At 49.6% G+C, this 13,775-nt stretch overlaps 1 long non-coding RNA gene across 1 annotated transcript; it reads left to right on the forward strand.

Annotated features, from left to right (window-relative positions):
- The first annotated feature begins 463 nt into the window (after positions 1-463).
- LOC143442507 (uncharacterized) lies at positions 464-12,240 on the forward strand. Its single transcript, XR_013110744.1, has 2 exons — positions 464-822; positions 11,788-12,240. It is a non-coding gene; the product is annotated as an uncharacterized LOC143442507 (long non-coding RNA).
- The last annotated feature ends 1,535 nt before the right edge of the window (positions 12,241-13,775 follow it).

Below are 13,775 nucleotides of genomic sequence, written 5' to 3' on the forward strand. Positions count from 1 at the left end.
GGGATGCTGGACCTGAACAAAAGATGCTAAGGAGGATATCTCTGATTTAAATGCGGTGTTAAAAACAGAGGTGGAAGTGTTAATGCTCGGAATGTCTATCTTAGGAAAAACAACTTCCGAGTGCCCCTAAGAATCGGACTACGGAGCGGGGCGTGGCCCAGGAAGACTTTGTTATTTGATGAGTTTTTAGAAGAGAAGTTTCCTTCAGACCGTGCACTCTGAATGGGGGATGGGGGTGGGGGTGGGGGAATTGTTCCTAGGTCCCGGTGGGTGAACCGCATGGTTTTAGCAAAAACATTAGCTTCATAAACAAACTCAGATGCGTGCGCTGAGCCCGGCCTTCTGTACTTCCTCAAAATAATAATAATAATAATAATAATTTCACAGATAACTTTAGGGTATTAGAAAAAATAGACTAATTATTGAAACTGTAAAACCCTGCTCAACGAGTTATCCCGGCATTAAAAGGATGTTGGGGGTGAGGGTTAAGTGACATAAACAAGTATGCTAGGCTTTTCAGGAAAGGAATTCTGGAGCCGGACTGGCGAGGAAAGCGAGGTGGCCAGAGAAGCTTAGCCGACGGTATTGGCTCCCTTTCGCCAGGGTGGATGGCCTCTTTCTGCAGACTTCGAAATCGATGTGTTCGGTGTTCTAACTCTGCCTGCCTTGGTAAAACCAAGAATCCTCCGTTTAGTTCACAACTCAGGAATCTGTGAGCCAGAATATAGTCACCAGGGCACTGGAGGTGTGGTGAGGACGCTCCCTCCCTGTGGGCGTGTGCCAGAGGGATCAGAGTCTGCAGGACTTTCCTGAGGCACAGAGGTAAGAGGCCCAAGGTGTCAGACGGCTCCCTGCCCAAGAGGTGGGGGAGGGGCGGGGCGGTGACCAGGTGCTGTATACTTGGAGGGCACCCCGGGGATACCCCCAACTGCTGGATCGCCTTTCGGGGTCAAGACTGAGGAAGATGCTGCACTGTAAAGACCTGCCACCCAGGGAGAGAGTGTGAGCTGAGTAGGACGTTGGAGGTCCCCAGTCTATTTCCACTTTCTCTGGCGGCCACCCACTTGGTGAAGGTCATGCACCTGCTTCACCCAAGCTGGGCTCATCTTTCACTGGCGTGACCTTCCCTAACCTAGAGTCTTGCCCTTCTCTATCCTAACAAAAGCAGGCTTCCTGTCTTCCTCTAAACCATGGGGGGGGGGGGGGGGCGGTCCTCTCCTCTGAATGCGCAGGTGAAAAAAGGTCCACCTTAAACCCCAGGTGGGTGACATTCTTAGGATGGTAGTTCTTTGAAAGATAGGCCTGGCCACTTCCTAGGGAGTCTGTGGGGCTGGGAGGAAAGTGGATATCTGATGCTACGGTTGCCAGGCCTACATGTGGTACACAAGGGTAGAGCCCTGCCCTCTGCAGCCTGCCATTTGGGTGAGGGTGTGAAGGAGAACATCAATCATCCGGTGGCCAATTTGGGGTGGGGTGGGGGTGGGGTGCGCGCGCGCGAGAGAGAGAGACTAAGGAAGAGGTAGGGAGCACCAGATATAGCCCTGAGAAGCAGAGGAGAGGCCAGAGAGCCCAGGCCAGAGGAAGCGCTGCCTTTTCTAGAACCCTATAGAAATGAGCAAGGCTAGTCCAGCAAGGCTTAGAGCATTGGTTCTCAACCTGTGGGTCCCGAAGGGGTCACATATCAGATATCCTGAGTATCAGGTATTTACATCATGAGCCATAACACTAGCCAAATTACAGTTATGGAGTAGCAACCAAATAATGTTATGGTTGGGGGTCACCACAACATGAGGAACTGTATTAAAGGGTCGCAGCATCAGGAAGGCCGAGAAGCACTGGCTTAGAGGATGTGAGCCCAGGAGGTGGTCCCTCCTCCCCACCCTCCTTCCTTCCCTTCCTTTCACCGTTGAGATTAAGGAATTCATGATCTTTCTGCTCAGGCTACCACATCGCACCCCCACACCTGGCAGGAGGTACTTTCTTTATGTGAAAATGTAGTTCTGCCCCTGGAGAGGGGCTCAGGGCTATGCATGGAGGTTCTGGAAGGAGGAGCCTGGCCCTGTACAGAGCCCCATTCCTCTCTATGCCTTAGTGTCCCTGGAGGTAAAGAGGCGCCTCTGTGAGGTGCTCAAGGCCCAGCTGCTGCTCTGGGAACACTAGGTTAGGTATTGCTAGCCATCTTAGAGAAGAAACAAGAACTAAGGGTGTCACCCTGGCAGGGCCCCATTTACCACTAGGACTCTTCCTTCCAGGGTCGGTTTTTTTTTTTTTTTTTTTTTTGGTTTGGTCTGGTTTGGTTTTGGTGGGGGGGGGGAGTGGGGGGGAGTGGGGGGGGTGGGGGGGTGGGGGTGTCGCTGCTTAAAACCTCCTTCCCTTCACTTTAAAGTGGAAATAAAATAAGGGCCGCTTGAAGTGATGAAGTGAAGTGATGAAGGGGTGGTGTCCAAATGGACATCAATGCTCACAGGGAACTGTTTCTCAGTCTCTCTCTGTGTCTCTGTTTCTCTCTCCACCCCTCCCTTCCTCCCTCCCCCCACTCCTCTTTCTTTCTTTCTTTCTTTCTTTCTTTCTTTCTTTCTTTCTTCCTTTCTCTTTCTCTCTCTTTCTCTCTTTCTTTTAAAAGGTCCGGGACTCCCCAGAAAGGAGGTCCACTTAAGTCACAGGATAGCACGCACCCAAAGGACACACGAGAGACCATCTTGCTGTAAAGCACATGAGGTGGTTTATTAAATCAGAGCTCTGGGCCAGCCCGTATCCCCATATCTCACATAGGGGATAGAGGGACTGACCTCATGGCTCAGTGGTCTAGCGCTTATATATGGGCGGGGTAGGGAAAAAGCGAACTTTCGCGTGGGTGCACAGGATTGGTTGTTTTACTTTTTTTTTTTTTTTTTTTTGAACACTAGTAGGCCGTACCATGGGGGCAGGGTGTAGTTCCTCTCTTGGCCAGTCAGTTTCTGGGATGTTCGTAACAGGCCTTTGTCCTGTAACTCCCCCTCCTCTGTAACTAATTAGATGGACCCAAACCTGCTGGCAGGTGCTTTTCTGCCCAAGGTCTAAGGCAAAAAATTTACACATATTTTATTAAATGGCCTTTATAGTTTTTCACTCTACACTTTCCTTCTTTCTTTCTTTCTCTCTCTCTTTCTTTCTTTCTTTCTTTCTTTCTTTCTTTCTTTCTTTCTTTCTTTCTTTCGTTCTGAGACAGGGTTTCTCTGTGTAGCCCTGGCTGTCCTAGTACCCACCCTGTAGACCAGGCTGGCCTTGAACTCAGATCTTCCCGAGGGACCAAAGGCAAGTGTGCCACCAGACCTGTCTGGGAATTTCATTTGTTGGAAGCAGTCAATCCTCGGCTTCCAGCTAATGAGTGGCTTCTCGAGGCAGGGGAGCTCTTGGCTTCCATTTTATCTTTCTTAGTTCCAGTCTTCTTAGGAGAGGGAGGGTGCTGCAGCCCCCTGCTTCTTTACCTGCCTCCGGCTTCAAGTGGCACCATTCCCACCCCCACGGCTTGCAGCCACGATCACGCAGGAGACTTTTCAGTCGCCAGCATGTTTAGGAGCTGCGTTCAGGATGGAGCATATTTCAGGTGGAAAATATTCCAGGTTGGAAACAAGTTTGTGTCTGTGTTCAACGTGAAGGTTTTAGTTTTTGCTTTCATCCTTCCCCACAAACAACAAAGATTTACAACCATGTGCATGCCCTTTGAGTATGTGCTATGTCCATTATTATCATCATTAATATTATTATTAAATTTTTGAGATAGGTCTCATGTATCCTAGCATGGTCTAAGATGTAGCTGAGGATGGACCTGAACCTCTAATTCTCCTGCTTCCACCTTCTGCGTGTGCGTTGGGCCTACGAGTGTATTTCTTTTCTTTCTTTCTTTTTCTTTTCTTTTCTTTTCTTTTTTTCTTCTTTGAGACAGGGTTTCTCTGTGTAGCCCTGGCTGTCCTGGAACTCACTCTGTAGACCAGGCTGGCCTCAAACTCAGAAATCCACCTGCCTCTGCCTCCCAAGTGCTGGGATTAAAGGCATGTGCCACCACCGCCCGGCCTACAAATGTATTTCAATCTCATATGGTTTATCTGGTGCTAAGGGTGGAGCCTAGGGTTTTGCTCTTGCTAAACTAGTAGCACACCAACTCAGTTAAAGCCAAGCCTAGTTGTGTGGCCTCGTAAGCATCTGTTTCTCAGTCCATAAAATAGCAGTAAGGACCCATAACCGATTTGTGAACATGGTTACCTAGATAAAATGACCTTTAGCCTTTTATGTTTCCTGCACACCAGTTCTGGCCTCTAAACAAACCAGGGAATGGAGACAGTACCGTAGCTGTTCAGCTGCTGCCTCTGAAAACTGACTAGCGACATGGACTGTGTTAGAGCCCGTCTAGAAAGCTACCTGGGGTCCTGGACATGGAGCTGAAATGCAGCCCTGTAAGTGAGGTCCTGGGCAGAGCCAGTACAGTCACAGGATCTTCTAAGGTGACCTTTCTGCAGTCTGCTCGGAGGGAAGGTGTGCCTGAGGCTAGTAAGTCACATCCACCAGCAAAGCCCCTCTGTCCTTGAGGCCAACTTTGCTCTGCCCTTGGCGCCATCTTCGCTCACAAACAGCAGCCCTGTCTGAACCTGCAGGGCCAAGGGAGCAGTAAAAGGGCCATAAAGGAGTGGGAAGAGCTAGCGTAAACCAGAGACAGAGTCATTAGCAGTTCCCTTCTGATAAGAGCTTCAAGGGCTTCCAGCAGACAGCCTGGGCCCCCCCCCCCCCTTACAAGATATTTGACTCCTTGCTTCAGAACTCACAGGGGAGGAGGATCAAGGAAGAGAAGCAAGGTGGGGGAGACAACAACAGAGGGGTACACTGATCAAGGGCAAGACACAGGCTGCAGAAGGTTCCAGGTAATAGCCCAGTAGGGACAGCTAAGGTGAGGAGCTGCTTCCTGTGGGCTGGCCTAACAAATCACCTCATTCCCTTCCCCTCTCAGCCACTCCCTGGGGCAGACACTGTTACTGTTAAGTAACATCTCAGAGCTGTAGCTTCGGCCATACTACAGAAGTCTGATGCAGTCCACTATGTAGTGCAGAGTGTACAGTGTACACTGCCTTGTTCAACATTAGAGATGCCAAGATGGAGGCCGAAGAGTACTCGACCCAGCATGGGGCCCTCTGGAGCACAAAGGGGTTCTTAAGTGATAGCATCCATCCTATGCCATGTGGAGGCTCTGACTGCGGGAGTTGAGGTGCTGGGTGAGAGTCACTCGGGTAGAAACAGCGGTCAGGAAAGTGAGGAACCCTGTACTGGTTTCTCAGTTCCTCTCGGTCCTTGTAAAATATGGACAACGGCCACTTGGCCAAAGGTGAAGAATCAGAGAGGATATGTGAGCTGTTCAAGGTCCCCCAACTGCCTCGCATAAGACAGAGGATTAGAACTGAGGCTGCCCTGGGCAGGGCAAGCATTCCGGGAGGGAGGAACTATTGCTTAAATGTCTTCCAGGATGGGTGGAAGGGCTCTGCTATCAAGAACTCATCTGCCTTGAAGGTTAGGGCTAAGGGATGCCCATCTTGGGTCCTCTTTCATAGACAAGGGACTCACTAGGACCTTGCTGCCATTCTTCCCTGAGTGGCAGGACAGAGATGCAAACCTTTGAAACTAGCAGTAAACCCTTGAGGCCTCGAATTGGCCTCAAACTGAACTTCTGATCTTCCTGCTTCCACGGTTCACATCATTCTAGGACTAGAACCCAGGTCTTTGTGCAAGCCAGGCAAGCACTCTACCAACCGAGCTTCAAAACCCAGCCCCTGAGCTGCTATTTTTAAGGACCAGGGCCAAAAAAGCAAGGAGGTGTTTTATTAGTTTTTCCAGTTGGCTACATGTTCCCGCCCATGTGCGTGTATAATCAGGACCATGGTGACTGGGTTGGGCTCAGAGGCCTGTGTTCCAGCCCTGGCTCCTGCTTTCTCTGTGACTCTGGCCACTTAGGGCCGCCCAAGTTTTCCTCAGCATGAGGAAGGGCTTGGGTACGAGCAGCTCTGCCTCTGCCCATTTCACAAGCTCCTGTCTCCTCACGCTCCTCCTTGGTAGGCCTCAGCTTTAAGATGGTCAGACTCACTGGATGGGAGGTAGGCTGGCACCTGCCCATGTCTGCATGATATTTGAAGTTTTTGTTGTCCTTGGTGTCTCCTGAAACTGGCCCTGGAAGTGCTAGTCTGTGTGGCCTTGGGGGACTAGCTTTCAGTTCTGGAACTTATCAGCGGAGGTTTGTGCCTACTTAGAAGGCTGAGGTAGAATTGCCTTGAGTTCTAGGCTAACCTGGGCTACAAAGTAAGACCTTGTCTCAAAAACAAACAAACAAAAAACCCAAAACAAACAACAACAAAACCAACCAAAAACAAGGACTATGCAAATTTTTCCCCCAATACCGAGGCAGGAGCTAACCATGCACTCCCTCTCTCCCTGTGTCCTATTGCAAGGAGCCAGTATATTCCGCCTATGAAAAGGACCCAGCTTCCAGAACACAGAGTTAACAGTGAGTCCAGGATATCATCTTGTACCTAAAAAGTTTCCAAGTGTTCAGGTTATGCAGAAATGCAGGGTTGTCTGTAAGGGATTGCCCAAACAAATCACACGCACTTCCCTGGTATGGAGGATTGTCACAGTGATTAGGAAAATCATGGCGTTGTGATGGAGGAAAAGCCCTGAGATGTATTCCAAACTGCAGGATGCAAATCATAAGCGCTATCTGCTGAACCAAGTCACATATGTAGAAATGAAGAGCCAGTGGCGCTTTGTTTTCTCTGGGGTTTCATATTTGTCTTGGCATGCTTCTGGAGAGACAATGGGTACGCTTTCACTGTGGACCATCCCTGCTGAGACTCCGCTGACTGACTGCATTCGGCGGCCATGTCAGTCCCAAGCGGTCTACCCTACCCTGGCCAGCCCAGCACCGTTAGTTACATTGAGTAGCTGAGTCTACAGGGATGGTCAGGACTGATCATCTTCTTCTCCGGGGCTCAGAAATTTGAATATTTAAAAACAAAGAAAGACATTCTGCTCCAAAGAGCTGAGGCCTCTAAAGGGGGCCAGAGTGAGGTGGGATGGATGGATGGGTGCATCTGGTGACAGCGACAAGCTTGAAGAGGTTAGGAAGTAAAGTAGCTAAGAAAAGACAGGTCAACAGAGACGGGGTGAGGCAGGGTGAGGGGGAGCCATGCCTCTCCATGTCTACCTGGCTTAGCCTTTCTGAGTTTCCCATTTCCCGTCAAGGGGCTTTATTCTTACCACACACTTCAGTCTCCCTTGATGTACCTAGAGTGAGTCCCGGACATTCTTGCTGGTGAAAAATATCACCTTACACTCTTCAAAATGTCTATGTCATTATATTGTGTTTAATAAGAGCCCACCAAAGAGGGGACTCCACAGAACCTTTGGGTGGCCCTACCATTTGGGGATGACCTTTCGAATGAAAAGAAAATTAAATATTTATTTCTATATTTTTATAATTACATGTTTGTGTGTGGAGGCGTCATATATGTGAGTGAAGGTGGCCGTGGAGGCCAGAGGCTAGACCTCCCTGGAGCTGAAGTTCTAGGCAACTGTAAGATGCCTGATGTGGCTGCTGGGAATCCAGCCTGAGTCCTTTAGAAGAGCAGTGTGCACTCTTAGCTACTGAGCCACCTCTCTAGTCTCTGGGATGTTTCCTTAGCCCTTCATACAAATGCTATTTAACTTCCAATGGAATTCTGGTACAACAGGCTTGTCCTAAATTGAAACATCCCAAAACAAAAATGTAAAGCATACATATGATCTACTGGATTACACAGAGGTTGAACTTGTGTTCCTCCTGCCTCAGCATCCCTGGGAGTAGAATTACAGGCATGCTTCAACATGTCAGGTTGTAGCTGGCGTACTAACTACCATAGCTTTGCGTAACTCCCTTACGTGTGCTCACAAACTCCATCTTGTCAGCATCATGGAACACAAAGCGTCTCTGTAGGGAGATGCTGACTGGATACCTCACATGGTCCGCTGAGGGCCGTGCTCACAGGGAAAAGCGCAGGCTGCACAGGCTTGCTTTCACACCATGGTAAAGCTGAAAAACCTCTCTTGTGAGCCTGCCATGGTCTGCGTTTGAAATCAAATTGGTCCCATTTTATTTGTTTATTTATTTTTAGCCAGGACTTCAAGGCCCACGGAGAGACTGTGTAGCCCACGATCTCTCTTTAGGGTAATGGCATCAGAGACTGTCAGTCAATGCTCACTCCACAACAGGGCCCTGTCCCTCTTAGAATTGTTCTCTCTCTCTCTCTCTCTCTCTCTCTCTCTCTCTCTGTCTCCCTCTCTCTCTCTCTCATTCTCTTTTGCTCTCACTCTTGCTCTCTCCACTCTTTTAGGTTTTTTGAGACAGGGTTTCTCTGTATAACAGCTCTGGATGTCCTGGAACTTGCTTTGTAGACCAGGCTGGCTTCAAACTCACAAAGATCCACCTGCCTCTGCTTCCTGAGATCAAAGGAGTGTACCACCACATCTGGTTTGGAATTGTCTTTGAAAAGGTGTAGTTGGTGAATCTGAGACTCCTCATGCACACACAAATGCACGAATGCACGCGCACACAGATGCTAAACCAGGACAGACACAGCCCTGGCAGATAAGTGTGAAAAGTATCCTGAATCTCAGAGTTGCTATCCCCTGGGCAGCCTGTGTTCTCCACACTTCCTGCTATCTCAGGTTCTTGGCCAGATTTGAGGGATTTGAAAGAGACAGAATATGGCCTTGAACATTCCTCCTCGGGACACAGCACGTAGATCCCGGCTGCCTGATAGCTATTTTTAAAACTATTCGTTCATTGTGTGTGTGTGTGTGTGTGTGTGTGTGTGTGTGTGTGCATGCCTTTGCCGTGGCGTCTGTGTGCAGTATTTGTTAAGAGGTAGAGGTCAAAGGTCAACAACATACAGGAGTCATCTTTCTCCTTTTACCAAGTGAGTATTAGGGATGGGAGTCAGGGGGTCAGGGCTGATGGCAAATGTCTTTGCCTGCTTCGACATCTTGCCAGTCCTGGCTGTTAGCGTCTGAGAGTTTTCTTCCTGACTGCCCACACTCTGAGAGGAAAAGGCCAAGAGCTGATGAAACAAGGGAAGGAATTGAAGGGGGGAAGGGAGTGTGTGCTAGCAGGTCAGTCAGACCCAGTGCACCTTGTCCTTCCTCTCAGGTCTCCACCCTGGCTTCTTGGAAGAGGGCTGGCTTTCTGCAGGCAGAGAAAACTGGCATCAGAGACCTCAAGTCTCTGGTTTTTGTCCCAGTGTCACCACCAAAATGTCATATGAGTTTTGCCAAATGTTCTCAATCTTCATAAACCTCAGTTTTTCCAACTGTTAAATGGGAATTAATCACTCTGTTTTTTTTTAAAAAATAAATAAATAAATAAATAAATAAATAAATAAATAAATAAAGGATGAAATAAGAAAATGGGTACAGTAAGTACCCAGGAGGTGTCTTATAATTCTGTGCTTCTTTTCATCCTGTAGAACTAGGCTGGTAGTTCTTGAACTCTCTGCTCAGACCTCTTTATGAGAAAATAGTCTATGGTCCTGTGGGGGCAGGTAGCCATCTTCCAGGTCCCTCCATGAGCAGACCTACTGTGTGTTTTGCAGACTATGTCAACTGGTAGTGCTGTTCTGGCCCCGGGGAAGTGCTGGTGACAGGCCCAGCTCTAATCAACTGGCTTTCCATCCATGGTCTGGCCAGGGCAACTTAGCTCACACCCTCTCCATAGTAGCCAGGCTGGTTTGATGCCCAGGGCCCTTGGACTCAAACTGAAAAGCTCATCGCTCTGTCCCAGAGGCTCCATTCAGGAGGTCCAGCCGTGGAAGAAGGAGTCTGGCACCACTGGGACAGGGGTGGGTTCAGTGGACCAGCAATCTTCAGGAGAACTTGCCTGGCCATCTAGTGATTAGGTCAGATATCCTTTTCCTGGGAGATGGGGAGAGAGCTGGATGCCAGGGAGTTGGGAGGCAGTCCCTAGCCTCATTATTTGGTGAACCATCAGTCTCCTCCAGGGAAGAGAGGTGTACCACAGTAGCAGATAGGCCTGGGGCAGTTAGCCAGGGAGCCCAGGCTTCTCTCTACTCGGTTGAAAACGGTGGGGGGAAGGGGGAATACGCATCACCACCCATCAGCCTCACTAGAGAATATGGCATACCAGCCCAGAGTCACAGAGGGAAATCCAAATGTTTTGAGTTTAGCTATTAAGCATAGTTTCCAGCAAGCGTTCTCATGTCTTGAAATGAAACAGATGAAAGCAACATGTGTCCATGGTTGTAGGAAGGCAATAATGTCATCAACAGGAAATGCAGCAATTGAATACTGCAGCCTCGGCCCAGAGCTTAACTCTTCTTCTGGTCGTCCCCCAGCTCTTCTGCATGGAAGGATAAGGAAGCTTCCTGCACGCCAAGGTCTCTGCCTCGTTAGCCCTTCCTCACGTCCCTCTGGGAGCTCCCCGAGAGGATCCTGAGCCTGTGTCTCTTAGGGAACAATGAATGCTCTTGGGAAAATGAAGAGCCCCTGGGCCTCTCTGCAGAAGTCGCAGAGCCCCGCCTCCCTTCTCTGTGAAGAGGCTACAAAGCCTTGGCTTTGGGACCACAGTTAAAAGTTCCTGGCAAAGACAGTGCCAGCTGCTGGCAGGGGCAGCAAAAGCAAGGCCAATGTGCTGGTGCTAGAGGGGGGAGTGGCGCCACCAGGGAGTCTGTGGGCCCCAGGAGATGCTGGCTACAGGAGCTGCAGATGGAGTGGGCTAGGGGCCAAGATATCCCACTTTTCTGCTCTTTACCCAGGAAAGAAAAGGTGTGTGCATGTGTGTGCGCGTGCGCGTGCATGTGCGTGTGCATGTGCGTGTGTGTGTGTGTGTGTGTGTGTGTGTGTGCTTGCTGCCCCTGTAGCTGACCCCAAGGAAACACAGAAAGAATGGTGACCCTGGCATAGAAAGTAAAGCTAGCATCCCCAACCTGGAAAGCCTTCCTGCTTTCATCTCTTCTGAGCACACACTACTGTTTGGGGATGCCTGCCTCCCTGGTGACTTTACACACCACATGCAAACGATCAGGCAGCACTTGCTACCTGGTCCTGGAGGCCTTGGGCAGTTCTCAGTAAGTCCATGGTCTGGAGTGCTGAAACTCAGCCAGTCAGTTTTAGAGGTCTGCAGCTTAGCCCAGGGGGGTTTAGACTAGCCTGGACTGAGGTATCTTGAAACAGATGGTGGAATTGTACATATAGATAAAATTAAGGGACAGAAATATCTGCTTCTCTCATAACACACAAAACAACAGCGGTGCCTTGGGTACATCTTGGATGAAGGGTTTAATAGAGGTATGATGGTCATTACACAGAAGTAGACATATCTGGATTGTCTGTGTCTCTGTGTCAGTGAGCCTGCGGTGCCATAACAAAATGTCATGGTCTAGAAGCTGGACACAGCAGAGCTACTTTTTTTTTTTTTTTTTTTTTTGGTTTTTCGAGACAGGGTTTCTCTGTGTAGCTCTGGCTGTCCTGGAACTCACTCTGTAGACCAGGCTGACCTCGAACTCAGAAATCCACCTGCCTCTGCCTCCCAAGTGCTGGGATTACAGAGAGCTACTTCTAACACTGTTCTTTATATGGGCACTGACCCCATCACACCGGGCCCCTGTTCTTGTCTAAAGATAACTACTCCCCAAAGGCCTCATCCCCAAATGTGAAAGATTGGGGTGCCACCATGAGAATTCAACCCATAATGCCTTGTTTCACCTGACTCCTTTATAGGTGTCTGCCTCATGTGGTCCACTGGCCTTGGCTCAGGGGTGGTGATGGCAGTGATCAGATGTGGGCTGTGACCTACAGGAGCCCTCCTCTTGCAAAAGATGAGCCCAGAAGAACAGACAACTAGATGGCAGTGGAGTGAAGACTAATGTGACAATGGGCTCTGGGGAATCAAGGGTACCTGACTCCACCCTGGATCAGGGGACTGTGAGGAGCCGTATTCGCCATTATAAGATGGCGTCGGCTTCTGCTTCCTGGTTCTTCACGGAAGCTTTACTTGAGAATGTGCCTGCGAATGGCGCGAAAACCGAGTATGACAATTGGATGAAAGATTTGAGCCAATGAGGGATCTGCACGTCTCCCAAAGCTCTATTTAAGCAGCGGGCTTTCTGAGCTCGGCGTCCTTCCCTCCACCTTACCATCCTGAGAGCTGTTCAATAAATGCTGTCAGAAGAATCCTGAGTGTGGCGTTCTCCTTATCGGCGAGGTAGCACGCTACAGGGGACAAAGGGTCAAGGACAGTCCTTGGCCAGCCTGAGGGAACCTCTGCAAAGTGGGACAGTCTGAGTAAAGCCTTCACATCTAGAAACAGCCTAGGGGTGGAGGGTGAGAGGCAGCTCCCAGACAGCCACACTGCAGGGGCTAACATCTGCACAAGAGGCACGGAGTGGAGGTTGCATGACCAGACCTCAGGAAAGATTATGCATGGCCTTGGCTTTCCAGATAAATTACCTTACAGTGGACAGTGGGGTGCTATGGGATCAGAGGCATGCTTTTGGAAGCTGTCTACTATGGGAGTGTTAGGGCTGGTTTAAATGAGATAGGGTTCAGGGAGTAGGGGATCATGGGTGTCCTTTACAATGATCTGAGATACTATCCAAATAGGTGCATTTGACTGCAGCAACTTGGGTTCCCCAGAAATTGACCTTGGAGGTCTGATACCATGTGAATTCTAGAAAATAGTCTCAGAGGGGAAAAGTAAGGACCTGTAGAGGAATGAGGAACAAGGCACAGAAGGAGGCCAACAGGACATGACATCTCACAAGGACACCTCTGGTCCCCCCACCAGCTCATCTAAGACAGTAGTTTTCATCTCTCCCCCAGGGGTGGGAGAGCTAGGGGCTCACACACTGGCATCTATCAGATGCTGGTCACCACCCTGGGGAGATGATTGGGCACAGGAACTTCAGTGCTCTCTCAGTTGCAGGCTAAGTAGACTCTAGTAGCTTCTACCATACATGCAGGAGCAAACATGACAGGGTGAGATAAGGGGGTGATTCTTACCAGAGCCCCACGGGTGTCTGCCACCCTTAAGAGACTGCCCAAGGGGCTTTCCAGGCTGTCTCCTCAGCCATGCCTATCCAGCCAGGAATGGGTGTTTGGGAAGAACCTGGTTTCAAATATGGAACGTCGAGGAAATCCCCAAACACGACTTGCACACCAGCTCCGTTTCTAGGACTATGTTGAGCTTGTAGCTCTAGAGACTTCCTCGGTGGGAAGAGACAAGGGCCTTGGCACAGAAGGGAATGCTGGCCCTGTACTGACCTCCCCAGTGAACTGGAAACCACATCAGTAGCTACCATCGGGCTGTGCACTGAGAGTCAGAGCCCATGCAAAGGCCACCACTGATGTTAAGTGAGCAGGGAGCAAGGTCCAAGCCCAGTCCAGAGTGACTCAGTGTTCCTCATCTCCTTAAGCAGGATGGCTCTGCCCATCCCACTCATCCTTATGACTGTTAGTTACAAGGATAAAAGTGGGATTCCAGTCTGGGCAAGTTCTCTAAGAATGTGCAAGGCATCTTGTAAACCCACATCATACCCCACATCCTATGTGAGCAATGTCAGGCAAGGGCAAACAATGAGGAAAAGCTCTATTTGCTTCCCATTCTCTGTGGGCCCAAGCTGGCACGGCAGGCTTCATGCAAAGAATGAGAAGTGACACCAACTGGACTTTGAGCATGAAGGCCGGATGCTGACAGAGACCTTGTATCT

This window comes from Arvicanthis niloticus, chromosome 6 (assembly GCF_011762505.2).
Source record: "Arvicanthis niloticus isolate mArvNil1 chromosome 6, mArvNil1.pat.X, whole genome shotgun sequence".
NCBI classification, from domain to species: Eukaryota; Metazoa; Chordata; class Mammalia; order Rodentia; family Muridae; genus Arvicanthis; species Arvicanthis niloticus.